The sequence below is a fragment of the Lacerta agilis genome, chromosome 3 (genome assembly GCF_009819535.1).
Source record: "Lacerta agilis isolate rLacAgi1 chromosome 3, rLacAgi1.pri, whole genome shotgun sequence".
Taxonomy (NCBI): domain Eukaryota; kingdom Metazoa; phylum Chordata; class Lepidosauria; order Squamata; family Lacertidae; genus Lacerta; species Lacerta agilis.
Genome location: NC_046314.1, coordinates 104,385,791 through 104,404,461, shown reverse-complemented (window position 1 = coordinate 104,404,461; position 18,671 = coordinate 104,385,791).

Below are 18,671 nucleotides of genomic sequence, written 5' to 3'. Positions count from 1 at the left end.
TCCGCTGGACGCCGGCGCTCTGGGAGTGAGGTGTCAATCAGAGAGGAGGTTTCGCTGGAGATGGATGGTCGGTGGGATGGGAGAGGGCTGAACCTACAAGCTTTTATTTTTATAGATAGCTTGTAGCTTGTATTTTATATTAAAATATTTGTTGAGTTTTGCATGCGCATGACCACCACAAACGTGTGTTCGTGGCATTTTTTGAAATGGGGGTGGGGGGGTGGGAGGGGGCAGGGTTCTTAAAAGGGGGAATTAAAGGGAAATAACCAAATCTCAGGGTCGTGGGTTCGAGTCCCATGTTGAACAAAAGATTCCTGCAGGGGGTTGGACTAGATGGCCCAGTGGGTCACTTCCAGCTCTAACAATTCCATCATTCTGTGACAGCCAATAATAATAATAATAATAATAATTCTTTATACCCCACCCATCTGGCTGGGTTTCCCCAGCCTCTCTGGGCACCTCCCAACAGAATAATAATAATAATAATAATAATAATAATAATAATAATAATAAAGCGATAAATGATTAAATATTAAGAACTTCCCTAGTAAGCCACTAACCATACCACCAGGCACCAACCAGGCAATGACTCCTGAAGAGACCACATTTGGTCATTGTCTGGGGACTCCAATTGGGGGACAAAAAATCTAGGAGGCTCTCCATTGGTAGCATGGTGGCAAAGAAGGAGCCCAGCTGCCAAGGCAGAATTGTTATTATTATTTATTAAATTTGTATACTTCCCTATCGGGGCGGTTCACAGGATAAGATCACAATATACAAACACAAAACATACAATCAAAATAAAACAAAAGCAACCCAACAATCCTCCCCACCCCCCAACACTTTTTAAAGAGGGCATTGGATGTCGATCAACCAAAGGCCTGGTGAAAGAGGACCGTTTTCACCTGTCGCCTAAAGGAAGGTGCCAGGTCAGCCTCCCTAGGGAGAGCATTCCACAAATGGGGAGCCATTGCAGAAAAGGCCTGCTCTCCTGTTTCTATCCTCCGGACCTCTCTTGGAGGAGGTACACGAAGAAGGGCCTCAGGAGATGACCTCAGGGTCTGGGTAGGTGCATATGGAAAGAGGCGGTCCTTGAAGATGAGGAGGAAATAATAAGTCAAAGAGGGCAGGAATGAGGCCCCATTGAGACAGGGAACAGGCTGGATGGTCTTCAGGCTGTTCCCTTAAGACCCATAGGGTGTGGCAGGAGAGGAAATCTGAAGCAACTGTGGGAGGAACTGACCATCCCTGGGACTTACTCCTGAGGAGACCAGACTGGAAATGGGATGCTGGCGCACTGGGAAGAAAGAGCTGTGCTGAAGCACCCCCCAAGGAAGGAGAAGTTTGTTGAAGGACCTGGTATTGGGATGAATCTGGGCCTGAGGTGAAAGTGGATATTGTGAGGCAGCTGTTCTGGAATAACACCTGATGACGTACAGATCAGTTGTGAGCTGGTATCTTTGTCAACCCCTCTGCCACGTGGCCTGTAGAAGGCATGGAACATGCCTCCTTGGACATCCCTTGCCCAGGAATGCAACACACAGCACTAATGCAGACAAATGTTAGAGTCAAGCTCCAGGAAAGCTTTATTGGGAGGGAGAAACGTAGCTCAGAACTGCCTACAATAATTGGCAGCAGCTCTCCAGGATTTAATAAAGGAGTCTTTCATTCCTGGAGATACCAGGGGTTGAACATCTGCATGCAAGGCACTCTGCGCCCAGAGTGGCAGCCCTTCCCCAAATGTGTTTCCTGCACCTTCCGCATAAAATGCTCTCGGTATGGCTTAGCAAGCCATATAAAAACAATATAATTAGTCAATAAAAAGCAGCCAACAACAGGCAGATAAAACCAAGTCACTCAATAATAAATAAGACAGAGCTAAAAACTCACACGGCGAGTTTAAAAGGTCTAGGAAATTGCAGAAGTCTTGAAAGATCTTAAAGGCACAGGAGAATTAAAGTTCTTGCCAGGCTGAGAAGAAAAGATCGCCTGTTAATTACTGCAGGCCAGACTGCTTGTTGCTACATGGGCTGTTTCATAAAGTTGGCAATGCCAGTTTCAGCCAGTTTTGAATCCAAGCTCTTGAAGGGGATTATGAACAAGTTGGGGAGGGCTGAATCACCTAGGGACAGCGATGATGTTCATTTTTCGGGCCCTGCATGTAGACAAATAGCTCGTTGTCAGAACTGGGTTGTGTGCAGATTTGAGGGGAAAACATACATGGAATTCTGAACTGTTTAGGGAGGCTTTTAATGTTTAATAGATTATTGCATTTTAATGTTTAATAGATTATTGCATTTTAATGTTCTGTTGGAAGCCGCCCAGAGTGGCTGGGGAAACCCAGCCAGATGGGTGGGGTATAAATAATATATTATTATTATTATTATTATTATTATTATTATTATTATTATTATTGCAAAAAATGAGGAAGGGCATACAGGCCAGCCAGCAGACAGTTTGTTTCTTCTCCAGCTACCTCTGCACCAGTTCCAAGTTCTCATTCGTCTCCGATCACCTTGAAGAGGTAAAGTTGGCTGAGGGGTTGTGCTTACATTTGAAACAGATGTCCACGATGCCTGTGAAAATAATGTCAGCAGCGACTGGGTTGCTTCTATGGCAAATATTGTTTGGAAAGTCATGCTGTGATGGGCTTTGCCTATAAAACGCACAATCTGAGCTTCTCAGAGACATCTGAGACGGGGCCTTCTCGGCACTGGCACCTCAATTGTGGAATTCCCTCCTTGAGGAAATACATCGTTCCCCTCGCTGGCGGCATTTCACAATCAACTCTAAATACATAGTCGAAACAAAATAAAAAATAAAAACATTCCTTCCAGTAGCACCTTAGAGACCGACTAAGTTTGTTCTTGGTATACATAGTTGTTCACCCAGCCATTGTAAGAGGGTAATGTCAGTTTTGAAGTTAGGCTCTGTTGCATGTAGGTAGGTTTTAATGTAATGTTTGGGTCTAACTGTATTGTAATGGTGTTGTGCTGTGCCAGTGCCTGCCTAAGACATTTTGGCACCTGAGGAGAACCACAAAATGGCACCACCCTCCCTGCCAGGGAAGAAGGGGTGTGTGAAATTCAGGAACATCAGGAATGATGGAATAATAAAGATCTACTTTGGGTTCTGCTGCCTCTGTGGATCTTGCCACCTGAGGTGGTCACCTCACCTTGCTTCATGGGTGGGCCGGCCCTGGGCTCCTGACTCGGAGGGTGTCACCAAAAGAAAATAAATTCTCATTATCATCTGGACAGGTCACTGTAGAAAACAGGATGCTGGACTGAATAGCCCTTTTGTCTGATTCAGTGGGGCTCTTGGTGCATTCGCAGTAGGGAGTGAAATATATTTGCGCGAAGCTCCCGTGCTTTCAGGGCTCATTACCGAGAAGCAATCAAGTTAAAAATAATAATAGAAAGATGTTTGCCTCTTCACATGGCATATCCCAATAGCACGAGTGCGAATCGATCCAGCTCCTTCTTGCAACCGTAGGTGCGACGGCGCCATCTGCCTGTTACAGTGGGCAGCGCGCATCTTCTGAGCAAAGCTCCCAGCCCGTGTTGAGTTGTTGATTTAAGCTGAGTTACGCATCCTTTTAAAAAAGAAGGGAGTTTAATGAAAACTCTGACAGTCCCATAATTACAGAGCCGGGCTAACACCTCCACGTACCAGAAAGGCAGCAGCATCCGTAATAATATGGTAAACCGGAGCCTCACAAATGAGACAAAGAGCAAAGGCAATTTTCTCCTAAAGCAGTTCTGCATCCCAACCAAATATGCTTAATGGCACTGTCAACACTCCGGGTTCGATGGCGCCGGCTCGTTCAGCCGTGCACGTCCTTCCCCCATCAGCGCAAGGCAGTTTTGCATGCAGAGCTATTGGAACCCAATTGAAGAGCTCGGGGGGGTCGTTAGAAGGCTCTCTCCAGGAGCCATCTGGGAAGGCACACGCGCGGCCACAAGGATGCGCTTCTCCTCCAATTGAGCGCCTCGTGCCCTATGAAAAGGTAATGCAATTGCGAGGAACCCCAGCCTCTGGGATCTGACAAAGCCCCCCAAATGCAGCAAACGGTGTTTTCGCAGAAAGCGTGCAGAAGAAACGACTGGCCTGCTTTTACAAGCTCACAGAAGCCTACAGTCTCCAATGCACAGTTGGGGAGCTAGGGAGTCAAACATGCAATAGCAGCAAAGCTTCTGGGGGATGCTGATGTTTTTACTGTATTCAATTGTGCATGTACATTGCTTAGGGAAGACTAATTAAGTAAAACTATCAGAATCTTCTAAAAATGTCCGAGGGTCAGGGCCCTGGGCCCTGCATCCTTTATGAGCCGAACAGCACCCCTAGATGGATCTCTCAAGATTCTTCCAGATCTCAGTGGCTTTCAATACTTGGTTATCCTTCTGGGCTGGAATGAGACCATGGCTGCTTCTGGATGACCTGTTTATTGAGCATTGATCCTGATGTGGTCCTAATCTTCCTTCAAACAACAAACACCATATATTTAAAGCACAGGGTATCTACCAAACAATCCTGGGAACTGCGTTTTACCCCTGCAGAGCTGCAATTGCCAGCATGCTTAACCAGTGGCGAAGCTGCATGCTCCGGCACTGGGGACAGAAAGCAGGCGGGGGCGTGGCACCCTGCCCGCGGGGGTGTGACATCCAGTGTGGTGGGGGGTGCGCAGCGCTTGTCCAGGGGGCGGCCACGATGGTACCCCCCTCCCCAATGGTGCCATGGGCCCCCCGTTCCTCCACCAGTGTGCTTAACAAACCATCGTTCCCAGGGTTCTTTGGTGGAAATGATGTTCTTTGCATGTGTATTATCTGTGCACTAACTGTACAGGAGCATTAACTCTACAAGGGACCAGGCTCACTTCAAATGACTGCCTTGGAGAGAAGAACTACGCCTCTTTCCAGCAAGGAGGGCATCTAGAAGCTGGAACGTGTCCAGAAGAGGGCAACCAAAATGGTCAAAGGCCTGGAAACAATGCCTTATGAGGAACGGCTTAGGGAGCTGGGTATGTTTAGCCTGGAGAAGAGAAGGTTAAGGGGTGATATGATAGCCATGTTCAAATATATAAAAGGTTGTCATATAGAGAATGGATAAAGGTTGTTTTCTGCTGCTCCAGGGAAGCGGACACAGAGCAATGGATTCAAACTACAAGAAAGAAGATTCCACCTAAACATTAGGAAGAACTTCCTGACAGTAAGAGCTGTTCGACAGTGGAATTTGCTGCCAAGGAGTGTGGTGGAGTCTCCTTCTTTGGAGGTCTTTAAGCGGAGGCTTGACAGCCACCTGTCAGGAATGCTTTGATGGTGTTTCCTGCTTGGCAGGGGGTTGGACTGGATGGCCCTTGTGGTCTCTTCCAACTCTATGATTCTGTGATTCTGTGATTCTATTATTCTAGAAGAACCACTTATTCATGGCTGGGGAAATCCAGCCAGATGGGCGGGGTACAAATAATAAATATTATTATTATTATGAGATTCGCAGGGAGAAATTCCCTTCCGCCTGCAATAGAGCCGCCAAGAAACAAGTCAACCATTTTGCCCAATCCTGCAGGAATTTCTGCCTTACCACCAGCCTGATGAAGACCCAGCATCCTGGGTCAGGGCGTCTCCAGCACTCCATGCATTAGCATTGCTGACCACATGGCTGAAGTGGGTCCCACCATAACCAGCAATCTCCCCATCAACGGTGAGCTGGACAAGCATATTGGCAAGGCAGCTACCACAGTGGCCCACCTCTGCAAAAAAAAAAAGGTATGGGAGAATGTGATGCTAAGGACCAATCCCAAGATGAAGGTCTACCAGGCTTGCATGTTGAGCATGCTGCTTTATTGAAACGAGTCACTGGCAACTTACAACCACCAGGAGCAACCCCTCAACACCTTCTACATGTGCTGCATCAGGGAGATTTGGGGCATCAGGACAGTCTCAAAGGTGTGCTCTGCCAATGGGAACCCACATTCCCAGCATGTTCACATTGCTTTCTCAGTGACGTCTATGCTGGCTTTGTCATCTTCACAGAATGGAAGATGGCAAGAACCCAAGGATGTGCATTGCAAAGATGTCTGCGAACGTGGCATGAAGGCTGGCAACATCAACCTCGCTCTGCAGATTGACTGTAGTGCCTGGAGATAGGTTGCACATCCATATCAGTGACCAGAGAAGGAATGACTGCTGGGAACAACGCAGAAAGAAGAAACGCCATGGTGCATCTGCGGCAGCATAATCGGATGGATGCCTTCATCTGCTGCGGCTGCAGCAAAACATGTCTCTCCTGTATCGGTGTCTACAGCCACAGCGGGTGCTGCAACTCTCCAACAGTTTTAGTTACAGGTAGGTAGCCATGTTGGTCTGCCGTACGAAACAAAAAAAAATTATTTTGTCTCCAACCGCTTGACGTCACCCCCAAAGGCTCAGTCCTCCATTGTCTCCCAAGACAGACAGACAGACGCCAACAACTGTTACGATGTGAGGGTGACCAGTAAGAGTATGGCAAAGCCAGCGATCAGGCAGTGGTTTGTGCTAACTTATTTCATCATATGCAATTTTTAAATTGTCCTTTACGTAACCATGAGGATGAACTTAAAATGGAAGGGGCATGCTTTCGACATTTACAATCTACAAGAACTGCTCACTTTTAATTATTTATACTTTTCACTCGGCTTGATAGCTAATGATGATTTATATTTAACACCAGATTTTTCTAAAAAAGATTTAACTGCTTCTAAGAGCTGTGATCTGGGTTTTTTTTTTTTTTGGATTTTTAAAAAAGATCCATTCATGATAGCTAACTAATGCCCTCTTCTGTTTTAAGCAAGTATTGCCCAAAAAGCACAATTTTTTTTTAATCATCGTTTTACAGGGAGCCTGGCCTATACATTCCATCTACATTTTGGCAAATCACGCACCAATCCAGGGGCCCTGGATACTAGCTCTGTGCTGGAAAGCGAACAAAATTTGGAGAGTGAGAAAGGTGGATGGTTCTAACGTTTCCCCCAGCAAATCTTCAAGTCTGGATCCCCAGGCCCACATATAACTGCATTGAGTAAATAATCAACAGAGGAAAGGCATATAATCCCACCCCAATCTCTTTGCAAATGTAGTGCTGCCATATTTCAAAAAGTGAAAACCCGGACACAAAGGGGGGGGGGTTGGCCAAAGTTGTCGGATTCTTTTCAGCAAAATCTCAATAATAATAATAATTTTGAGCTATTTTTAAGGGAAATTGCCAAAAACAGCACTGCCAACAAGGGTTGCCATACATTCAGAGTTTCCCAGACATTTTGGCAGTTTCCGCCCAGACACTGTTTTTAATGGCCAAATCCCGGCTAGGTCCTGACTTTCTGCCACTTTGCAAAAGAGATGTGGCAACCAATATCCCCAGTCTCATCCTTATTCAGTTTTCTGCCAAAAGATTGCTTCCCTGTGCCCAAAGTCTAAACAAAAATGCTGGTTGCCATTTCCTGGCAGATTTATTCACACTCTGGTCAGTGACCAAAATAAATTGATTCATTCATTCATTCATTCATTCACTCACATACATTCAGTAATTTGCTGTTTCTCTAATACAATAATCCCCAGGCAGCTTATAACAGATTAAGCACATAAAAGGGTGCAGACCAGTGGTCCCTGGGAAGGACATCCCAAGGGCTGTGTGGTACTACAGGCCTTTCTCTGAGATAGTTCAGTTGGTAGGACGTGAGACTCTTAATCTCAGAGTCTCAGAGTCATGGGTTCAAGTCCCACATGGGGGGGGGGAGAGATTCCTGCATTGCAGGAGCTGGAACTAGATGACCCTCGTGGTCCCTTCCAACTCTATGATTCCAAGACCTTCATTGTGAAGGTCCTCCCTTTGTTGGTGATAGGAAAGCCCCTAGCTACAGATGCCCCACCAGAAGTGCAAGAACTAAAAGAGGGGGGATATGGGGTGATTCCGAATCCATAGCACTTTCCTTTCCCAGACAGGCACAGTGGTTTTTCTCCTATGGTTGGCAGCAGAACTCGCCCAAGCCATTGTCCTGCCCGAAGCAAAGGACACGATGGCAGCTCCCTGAATCCATGTACAAATGTCCACCAGAGTGGTGGTTGAATCTTGCTTGGCGATGGGACAGTGTGTCCTCCGCTGCTCTTGGGGACCACAGACTAGCTCAGGGAACGCAGGGCAGAGGAGGTAGTGGCGCACACAGCTCTGTTGGCTCCTACCTCTCAGAATCTGCCATCTGACTCCCTTTGCCTAATAGTAGGGCCGGTCCTGATTGGAAAGAAAAGGAGGGGGATTTCAAACGGGTGGGGTGGGAATCAAAAGGGGGACAGAGAGCCACCACACTAGGCCTGTCAGGGCTGTGGAAATGTTGGCTCCTTCACCATAGACTGTGGGGATAGCCAGCAGATGGGACGACCAGTAATCCCGGAGTTCCTGCTCCCACTGCATCGTGAAAGGGTCCGCTGGCTATGATCTGAAGGTAGTTGTCGTGAGTTCTGAAGGTTACTGAAGGTTTCCGAAGGTTTTCTGCAGGTATCTGAAGGTTCCAGAGAGTCCGGAGGTCTCCGGATAGAAAGACAGGCTAAGCTAGGTAGCGGCCAAAACTTAGAAGGCCAAATAAAAGCTTTTGAAATAAAAGAAATAAAAACTAAGAGACTGCAGTCAATGGTGAAGCTGCTCTCAACTGCTCTGTGCAGCTGGTTCTGCTTTCGGTTTCTCTCTGGCTTGTCCCGCACCGATGTTCTCTCTGGCTTGTCTCACACGTTTTCCACACACGCTACAGAGAGCGGAGGCTATTTATTAAGAAATCAAACGTCATCACAACATTTACAAGAACCAATCACAACCTTGTCTCTAAGCCAGTTTCTGGGCGGGAAACCATCAACTGACCGTTACATTGGCTAAATTGGCGCGCTTTACCCAAACGCGGAGGGATCCATGCAGCAAACTCTCTGCTGGATCCTTTGCCCTTCCTTCCTAACGCGGAAGGTTACCTTAAAATAAACATAAACAAACAGGTGCAGGAGCACCTTAAAAACGTATTCCCACAATAGACAATCCCCTTCCTGGCCCAACCTCCACCGGATTGCTCTGTCCAACAGCACAGCAAACAAAGAGGGTCTCAGAACAAACACATACACCTTTGTGACACAGCATTGCCTAGGTGGTGTCTGTGACAAGGAGTGCCCTTTTCAGCTAGTATTTATCTACTTGTTTCCCACCCCAGCCTGCCTCCCTAAGGAGCCCAGGGCACCAAAAAGCTAAGCAGCAAAACAATGCTATTTAAACATTTTCCATTTTATGGTTGCAACTGTTTCAGTGGTCTTATTTATCATTGTAGCCCACCCTGAGACCTTGTGGGGAAGGGCAGGTTATGAAATGCAATAAAATAAATAATTTTTTTAAAGTAAAAAATATTTAAAAACATAAGAGAGTTTCTAAAACCAGTTATGGCTGATTCGTCAGCTGTGACTGTTTCTGGAATACAACAGCCAAAACGCTGTCAGGGGCAGATTTAAGGCAACACAACTGGTTCCCCCGCTCAGGGTGCCAAGCCAAGAGGGCACCTTCCTGCCTCCTTCCCAAAGCCTAGTTAGTGCATGCCTGCCCCACTCTGGGAAGGAGACAGGAGGGATCTAGGTCCCTGCCAGAGCAGCGCAGTGGCTGGGGTGGGAGGCGTCACATTTTGGCCTTGCACAGGGTGCCATATTACCAAGGTTTGCTCCGGCCGCAGTAACCCATGGTCTGGCAACTTCCAAGCTAGAAATGTGCTCTTCTTGGGGCTTCCTTTGAAGACTGTGCAAAATGTGGCTACCAGAACCCTGAATGCACCAGTGAGACGTAATCACATAAGATCACCGTTAAAGGGGTCCAATTGGTTGTCTGTAATTGAGTGGGCAAAATTCAAGGCCCTGACTTTAATGTATGAAGTTCCAAACAACTTGGAACCCAAATATCCGAAAGTGTGCACCCTGCTCTATCAGTCTGCCTGTGTATTAAAATTGATAGGACAGGCTCTTCTTGTGGTCCTGCCATTGAAGCAAGCTCACTACATGGTCACCTGAGGCAGGGTCTTCTCAGTGGTGGCACCTCACCTGTAGAAATCCCTTGCACAGGGTGCCATAGTTCACCATGACTCCTCTCATAGCTTCAACCAGCTTGGGTCCAGCAGCAGCAGTCAGTTGTGCCTCCCCATCTCTTGGCACAGCCTCTCCCAGCCAGTATGCAGAGTCCTGCTGTACATCCTCCTTGTTCTCAAAACACCTTGCTAAAAAAAACCTCTGTGAAAAAGGACAGAGATTTTTTTCTGTGCAACACCACGTCCAGTAGGGGCTTTTGTCTTGCAGATGGCTTTTGTGATGGGTTAAAGGCAAGGCCACCATCTCCCTCTGCCCTTCTGTCTGGCAAAAAAAAAAAAAAAATCCAAGCTCAGGCTGTCAGCTCTGATTAACCTCCAGCACCCAGGAATCTAGAGGGGGAAATCTGCCACCCAGGAATCTGGGGGATCCCTCTTCCCCCCACTAACCCATAGCATTATTAATGGGTTTTTCCTCTGTTGTGGATGGCTCTGGGAAGAAGGACAGGATATAAATTGCAATTATAAATAAAACAAATCTCGAGGTGTGCTGAGAGGTCTGTTTTTGCCCTGTTCAGCTGATTTAATGAAGATAGTTCAGCCATTAGTTCCCATGGAAACACATCATTGCACATTGCAGCATCCCAATGCTATTAACACTCGTTTCTTCAAGTCCAAAACTCTATCCAGGTAAGACAGACCACAGTGATAATCCTTTCTGGAGAAATACGATAGCAAAACTCATTAAAGTATACATGGGTGGAGATGGTCCTTAAGATATCTCAGCCCAGGCCCATAATTTTTAGGGCCTTAACAGTTAAAATCAGCCATTTCGGCTGAGCCTGGGCACAAACTGGCAACCAATGAAGGTTGCACAGTATCAAAGCAAAAGGTCTTGACCACTGAATAGTCTTGCAGCTCTATTATAAAGCAACTAAATATTCTGAATGTTTTTCTTAGGCAGTAACGGTGTGAAACCAGGGATGACTGCAGAAAAAAACCTAGTTTCGGAGAGCAAACAGCTGGCAAGGAGGATGATTAAGGGAACAAAGTTTTAGTGTATGCTAGGACGACCTGCTCACTGCCTGACTCCCACTGCAGAAGATGAGGCTGCTCAGCAGACCCTTGGGCTGAGGTATTGCTCAGGGGGTGTTGTTGCTGTTACTGATATTGATTTTTTTGTATGTGGACATTTTTCAATTTGCTTGTGTATGTTTTCATGCTGAAAGTATCTCCAGAGTTCTTAAGTGGTGCTTGGATGAAATTGCAATTTCTCCCACTCACTGTCACTCACCCCACCTTAAGGATTTCTCGATCCCACAGTAGGGTGCAACCCTCCCAGAGCATTTGGAGGTATATCCCAATGTTACCTCTGTTCTTCAGAGATAATTTGATAGTCTATCTATAACCACCACTTAATTACATCTGTCGACAGTGTCCCAACAGATGCACCTGACCTACTATGATGCCTCCCCGGAAGCCACTGCCTCTGGCAGCATTTCTGTTGGTGTAGTGGTTAAGAGCGGTAGACTCGTAATCTGGTGAACCGGGTTCGCATCTCTGCTCCTCCACATGCAGCTGCTGGGTGACCTTGGGCTAGTCACACTTCTCTGAAGTCTGTCAGCCCCACTCACCTCACAGAGTGTTTGTTGTGGGGGAGGAAGGGAAAGGAGAATGTTAGCCGCTTTGAGACTCCTTCGGGTAGTGATAAAGCGGGATATCAAATCCAAACTCTTCTTCTTCTTCTTCTTCTTAGTCTCAAGACAGCAGGGTGGCATGGTCACAAGACTGTGATGTGGGATTAGTGACACCTGTGTGAGCACCTACAATGTACCTTTGCCAACAGTAAAGTAATGTGGAAGCAGAAGAGAAGACACCCCCCCATCTTCTGGCATTTAAATGTGTCTGCCAGTCTCTTTCATTTGTGCCCACTGCCAATGATTAAATGAGTCCAAACCACTCAACCATGAAGCTTGCTGGGTGACCTTGGGCCAAGCACCCACTCTCAGTCCCACCTACCTCACAGGGTTGTTGTGAGGATAAAATGCAGAGAACTATGATTGCCACATTGAACTCCCTCACATTGACTGCAGTTCAGCATTTGGAGCAGATAGATACTATTATATCCATAAGGATGTTCAAATATCAGTTGCACGTATCCAGCACGGCCAGCATCCACACATCTATAGCTTTAGTTATTTCTTATTTAATTCAGTCTGTATATATTTCCTTTCTGCAGTCCTGAGTTTACATACTGAAGCTTGTCAGTGTCATACTGTATGCAGTGCAACAATAAACCGGAACAGAAAGATTATAGTCTTTATATATCTAGGGCTGAATGAAAACATGCAATCATGCAATTGCAGATGTCAATGGCAGGCGTTCATTGTGCCAGCTTTGTCAATCAGCAGACAGCAAGTGTTTAGCAATCATTGCATCAACAAATAGCGGTGAATTAGATTTTGATAAACCCAGATTGCTGGAAAGCCTGCTTCTGGAAGCTCAAATATGGAGTCTGAATTTCAGATGAGGCTGAAGATACTTTCTCGTTCCTTCTTGCTCCAGAGGTGCAGATACAGAGGGGTGTTGCTTCCTTTAGCTCATATCTCAGGCTGTGTGTCTGAGTTCCCTTCCAATTCCTGGATCCAGCAAGGGCCATAATGGCCCCAAGTATAGGTCATTAAGGTAACAAAGGAAGTGGCTCTGCAGCAGGGAACAAATGGGTGCTCCTCTTCCCTCATCTGCCTGTTGGTGAGAAGGACAAGGGCCAGATGTGTGAGGCAGGGCAGCTGAGAGAGCCATGCCTGATTTCTGCTGGAATCCAAGGCTGTGCAACAGCCTCAGTACCAGAGCTGCATTACCCAAAGGCCTTGCTCATTCTTCCCTTTGTGCCACTGCAGCACAATGCCTTTTCACACACATTTATCAGAACAATTCCTTAAAAAATGGTTTTATGTGAGGTGTAATACTCTGCATTCTAAGAATCCTAATGTTGTTTCTTATCATTTATATGGCAGGTATGCTGTTTTCGGTTTTTCATATGCATTATGTTAGATGATATATTAATGTATTTTGATCCTCCCCTTCCCCTTATGATTGTGTGTGTGTGTGTGTGTGTGTGTGTACACACTTACTGTAAGTCACTTGGAGACCTTTGGCCACGAGACTGGCAAGTTTAATAAATGAAAAGGAAAGAAAAGGAAATCTCCACTTTCATCTAAAAAAGTAAGTTCTCACGTTTCTAGGGCAGAGGTAGGGAACTTCAGGTCTGAGGCTAAATTTGGCCTCCAGACCTCTCCATCTGGCCCTCAGGACTCTCCCCAGGCATCACCTCACTGTCAATGATTTGAATCCTCAAGTGTTTGACATGACTGGAATGTGTCATGAATTCAAAGAATGGTTTTTGTTTGCCTGAATGTGGCCTGAATGATGATGATGAGGAGGAGGATGATGATGATAAATAATAAATTATTTCTACCCCGCCCATCCGTCTGAGTTTCCAGAGCCACTCTGGGTGGCTTTCAACAAAACATTAAAAACAGAATAAAGCTTCAAACATTAAAAACTTCTTTAAACAGGGCTGCCTTCAGATGTCTTCTAAAAGTTGGATAGTTGTTTATTTCCTTGACATCTGAGGGGAGGGCGTTCCACAATGTGGGCGCCACTACCAAGAAGGCCTCTGCCTGGTTCCCTGTAACCTCACTTCTCACAGGGAGGGAACCACCAGAAGGCCCTCAGAGTTGGACCTCAGTGTCCGGGCTGAGAGATGGGGGTGGATACGCTCCTTCAGGGCTGTCCAATGAGGCCTTACAAATAGCGGAGGAGAGAAGGCAAGCAAAATGCGAGGGAGACCGTGAAAGATACAGGAAATTGAATGCAGATTTCCAAAGAATAGCAAGGAGAGACAAGAGGGCCTTTCTAAACGAACAATGCAAAGAAATAGAGGAAAATAACAGAATGGGAAAAACCAGAGATTTGTTCAAGAAAATTGGAGATATGAAAGGAACATTTCGTACAAAGATTACCACAATTAAGGACAAAAGTGGAAAGGACCTAACAGAAGCAGAAGATATCAAGAAGAGGTGGCAAGAATACACAGAGGAATTATACCAGAAAGATATGGAGGTGTCATACACCCCAGGCAGGGGCGTCGCTGGGGAGGGGCGGTGGGGGCGGTACGCCCCCAGTGACAGGGTGAGCAGCGGCGGGTGGGGGTGTCAAGCGCCGGCCCCTCCCGCCACTCCCGCGCGCTGCCGCTCCCTCCGGGAGCAGCAGCACACGGATGGGGTGCTTCTGCCGCTTTTTTTCGGCGGGGGGGGCGACCAGCGAGGGGGGTTGTCACGCTTGTCACCCCCTCCTCGCTGGTCACCACCCCCCGCCGAAAAAACCGCGGGGGGGGGGCTGGGGAAAGCCTGGAAAGGAAGCAGAGCAGGCGCGTTTAAGCGCCGCTCTGCTTCTTTTTCCGCTTTCCGACGCTTTTTTTCGGCGGGGGGGGGGCCGACCAGCGAGGTGGGGGTCACCCTTGTCACCCCCTCCTCGCTGGTCACCACCCCCCCGCCGAAAAAAACCGCGGGGGGGGGCGGGGAAAGCCTGGAAAGGAAGCAGAGCAGGCGCGTTTAAGCGCTGCTCTGCTTCTTTTTCCGCTTTCCGACGCTTTTTTTCGGCGGGGGGGGGGCCGACCAGCGAGGTGGGGGTCACCCTTGTCACCCCCTCCTCGCTGGTCACCACCCGCCTGCCGAAAAAAACCGCGGGGGGGGGCGGGGAAAGCCTGGAAAGGAAGCAGAGCAGGCGCGTTTAAGCGCCGCTCTGCTTCTTTTTCCGCTTTCCGACGCTTTTTTTTCGGCGGGGGGGGGCCCGACCAGCGAGGTGGGGGTCACCCTTGTCACTCCCTCCTCGCTGGTCACCACCCCCCCGCCGAAAAAACCGCGGGGGGGGCGGGGAAAGCCTGGAAAGGAAGCAGAGCAGGCGCGTTTAAGCGCCGCTCTGCTTCTTTTTCCGCTTTCCGACGCTTTTTTCGGCGGGGGGGGGGCCGACCAGCGAGGTGGGGGTCACCCTTGTCACCCCCTCCTCGCTGGTCACCACCCCCCCGCCGAAAAAACCGCGGGGGGGGCGGGGAAAGCCTGGAAAGGAAGCAGAGCAGGCGCGTTTAAGCGCCGCTCTGCTTCTTTTTCCGCTTTCCGACGCTTTTTTTCGGCGGGGGGGGGCCGACCAGCGAGGTGGGGGTCACCCTTGTCCCCCCCTCCTCGCTGGTCACCACCCCCCCGCCGAAGAAAAGCCTCGGAAAGGGGGAAATCCCCCCTTTCTGTATACACGTGCGTCGTGACGTCATGATGACGTCACGGCGCGCGCGTCGTGCCCCTCCCCCAGGGGGTGCCTCTGCGCTGCCGCCGCCCCCAGCAGCGCAGAGGCTAGCGACGCCACTGACCCCAGGTAATGTGGTTGCTGACCTTGAGCCAGACATCCTGGAGAGTGAAGTCAAATGGGCCTTAGAAAGCCTCGCTAACAACAAGGCCAGTGGAAGTGATGATATTCCAGCTGAACTATTAAAAATTTTAAAAGATGATGCTGTTAAGGTGCTACACTCAATATGCCAGCAAATTTGGAAAACTCAGCAGTGGCCAGAGGATTGGAGAAGATCAGTCTACATCCCAATCCCAAAGAAGGGCAGTGCCAAAGAATGCTCGAACTACCGCACAATCGCACTCATTTCACACACTAGCAAGGTTATGCTTAAAATTCTACAAGGCAGGCTTAAGCAGTATGTGGACCGAGAACTCCCAGAAGTGCAAGCTGGATTTCGAAGGGGCAGAGGAACCAGAGACCAAATTGCAAACATGCGCTGGATTATGGAGAAAGCTAGAGAGTTCCAGAAAAACATCTACTTCTGCTTCATTGACTACGCAAAAGCATTTGACTGTGTCGACCACAGCAAACTATGGCAAGTTCTTAAAGAAATGGGAGTGCCGGATCACCTCATTTGTCTCCTGAGAAATCTCTATGTGGGACAAGAAGCTACAGTTAGAACTGGATATGGAACAACTGATTGGTTCAAAATTGGGAAAGGAGTACGACAAGGCTGTATATTGTCTCCCTGCTTATTTAACTTATATGCAGAATTCATCATGCGAAAGGCTGGACTGGATGAATCCCAAACCAGAATTAAGATTGCCGGAAAAAATATCAACAACCTCAGATATGCTGATGATACTACCTTGATGGCAGAAAGTGAGGAGGAATTAAAGAACCTTTTAATGAGGGTGAAAGAGGAGAGCGCAAAATATGGTCTGAAGCTCAACATCAAAAAAACTAAGATCATGGCCACTGGTCCCATCACCTCCTGGCAAATAGAAGGGGAAGAAATGGAGGCAGTGAGAGATTTCACTTTCTTGGGTTCCATGATCACTGCAGATGGTGACAGCAGTCACGAAATTAGAAGACGCCTGCTTCTTGGGAGAAAAGCAATGACAAACCTAGACAGCATCTTAAAAAGCAGAGACATCGCCTTGCCGACAAAGGTCCGTATAGTTAAAGCTATGGTTTTCCCAGTAGTAATGTACGGAAGTGAGAGCTGGACCATAAAGAAGGCTGATCGCCGAAGAATTGATGCTTTTGAATTATGGTGCTGGAGGAGACTCTTGAGAGTCCCATGGACTGCAAGAAGATCAAACCTATCCATTCTCAAAGAAATCAGCCCTGAGTGCTCACTAGAAGGACAGATCCTGAAGTTGAGGCTCCAGTACTTTGGCCACCTCATGAGAAGAGAAGACTCCCTAGAAAAGACCCTGATGTTGGGAAAGATGGAGGGCACAAGGAGAAGGGGACGACAGAGGATGAGATGGTTGGACAGTGTTCTCGAAGCTACTAACATGAGTCTGGCCAAACTGCGAGAGGCAGTGAAGGATAGGCGTGCCTGGCGTGCTCTGGTCCATGGGGTCACGAAGAGTCGGACACGACTGAACGACTGAACAACAACACGCTCCTTCAGGTATACTGGGCCAAGGCCGTTTAGGGCTTTAAAGGTCAGCACCAACACTTTGAATTGTGCTTGGAAACGTACTAGGAGCCAATGTAGGTCTTTCAAGACTGGTGTTATATGGTCTCGGCGGCCACTCCCAGTCACCAGTCTAGCTGCCGCATTCTGGATTAGTTGCAGTTTCTGGTTCACCTTCAAAGGTACACATAGAGCACATTGCAGTAGTCCAAGCAGGCGATAACCAGAGCATGTACCACTGGCAAGACAGTGTGCGGGCAGGTAGGGTCTCAGCCTGTGTACCAGATGGAGCTGGTAGACAGCTGCCCTGGACACAGAATTGACCTGTGCCTCCATGGACAGCTGTGAGTCCAAAATGACCCCCAGGCTGCGCACCTGCTCCTTCAGGGGCACAGTTGCCCCATTCAGGACCAGGGAGTCAGTGGCGAAGTAAGGCTCCGCGGTACCCGGGGCGGCAAAGGAAACGCCCCGGGGGCGGGGCGTCGTGACATCACATTGTGACGTCATGACGCTCCGCCCCCAGGGCGTTTCCGGGGGTGCTGGCGCCGCTTCTGCAGCCCTCTTTTAAGCCGAAGAGCTCGCTTTTAAGCTCTCCGGCTCAAAAGGAGGCTGTGGAAGCGGCGATCCGATGACAGAGTGCGCCTGCGCGTGCAGGCGCACTCCGTCGTCAGGCCGTGCGCTGCCGCTCCCAGGGTGACGGAGGGAGCGGCAGCGCGTGGGAATGGTGGGAGGGGCTGCCTCTTGTCACCCCCACGTGCTGCCGTTCGCTCCGTTGTCCCAGGAGCAGCAGCACCGCACACACCGTGCGCTGCTGCTCCCGGGGGGACGGAGCCAGCGGCAGCGCGTGGGGCTGACAAGCACCGGCCCCTCCTACCACTCCCCACGCTGCCGGTCACCCCGGGAGCAGCAGCGCTGCACGGACGGGGTGCTCCCTCGGCCGTGCGCTGTTGCTCCTGGGGTGACGGAGGGAGCGGCAGCGCTTGGGAATGGCGGGAGGGGCTGCCGCTTGTCACCCCCATGCGCCGCCGCTCGCTCCAGTCGCCCCGGGAGCAACAGCGCACGGCCGAGGGAGCACCCCATCCGTGCAGCGCTGCTGCTCCCGGGGTGACCGGCGTTGCCTGGGGAGTGGCGGGAGGGGCGCCGCTTGTCGCCCCCACCCGCCACTTGTCGCCCCCACCCGCCGCTTCTCGCCCCCACCCGCCGCTTCTCGCCCCTGTCGCCCGGGGGCGTACCGCCCCCACCGCACCCCCCTAGCGACGCCCCTGCAGGGAGTCCCCCACACCCACCCGCCCCCTGTCCCCCAAAACAGTACTTCTGTCTTGTCAGGATTCAACCTCAATCTGTTAGCTGCCATCCATCCTCCAACCGCCTCCAGGCACTCACACAGGACATTCACCGCCTTCACTGGTTCTGATTTAAAAGAGAGGTAGAGCTGGGTATCATCTGCATACTGGTGAATACCCAGCCAAACCCCCTGATGATCTCTCCCAGCAGCTTCATAGAGAGGGTGAGCAGATATTAGCCTACTCTATAAAAGTACATTTAAGTTCACTGCTCCAACCAGTTTGGCTTCTGGGCCTACTCTCCTTTGACATGTGGCCTGGACAAGGT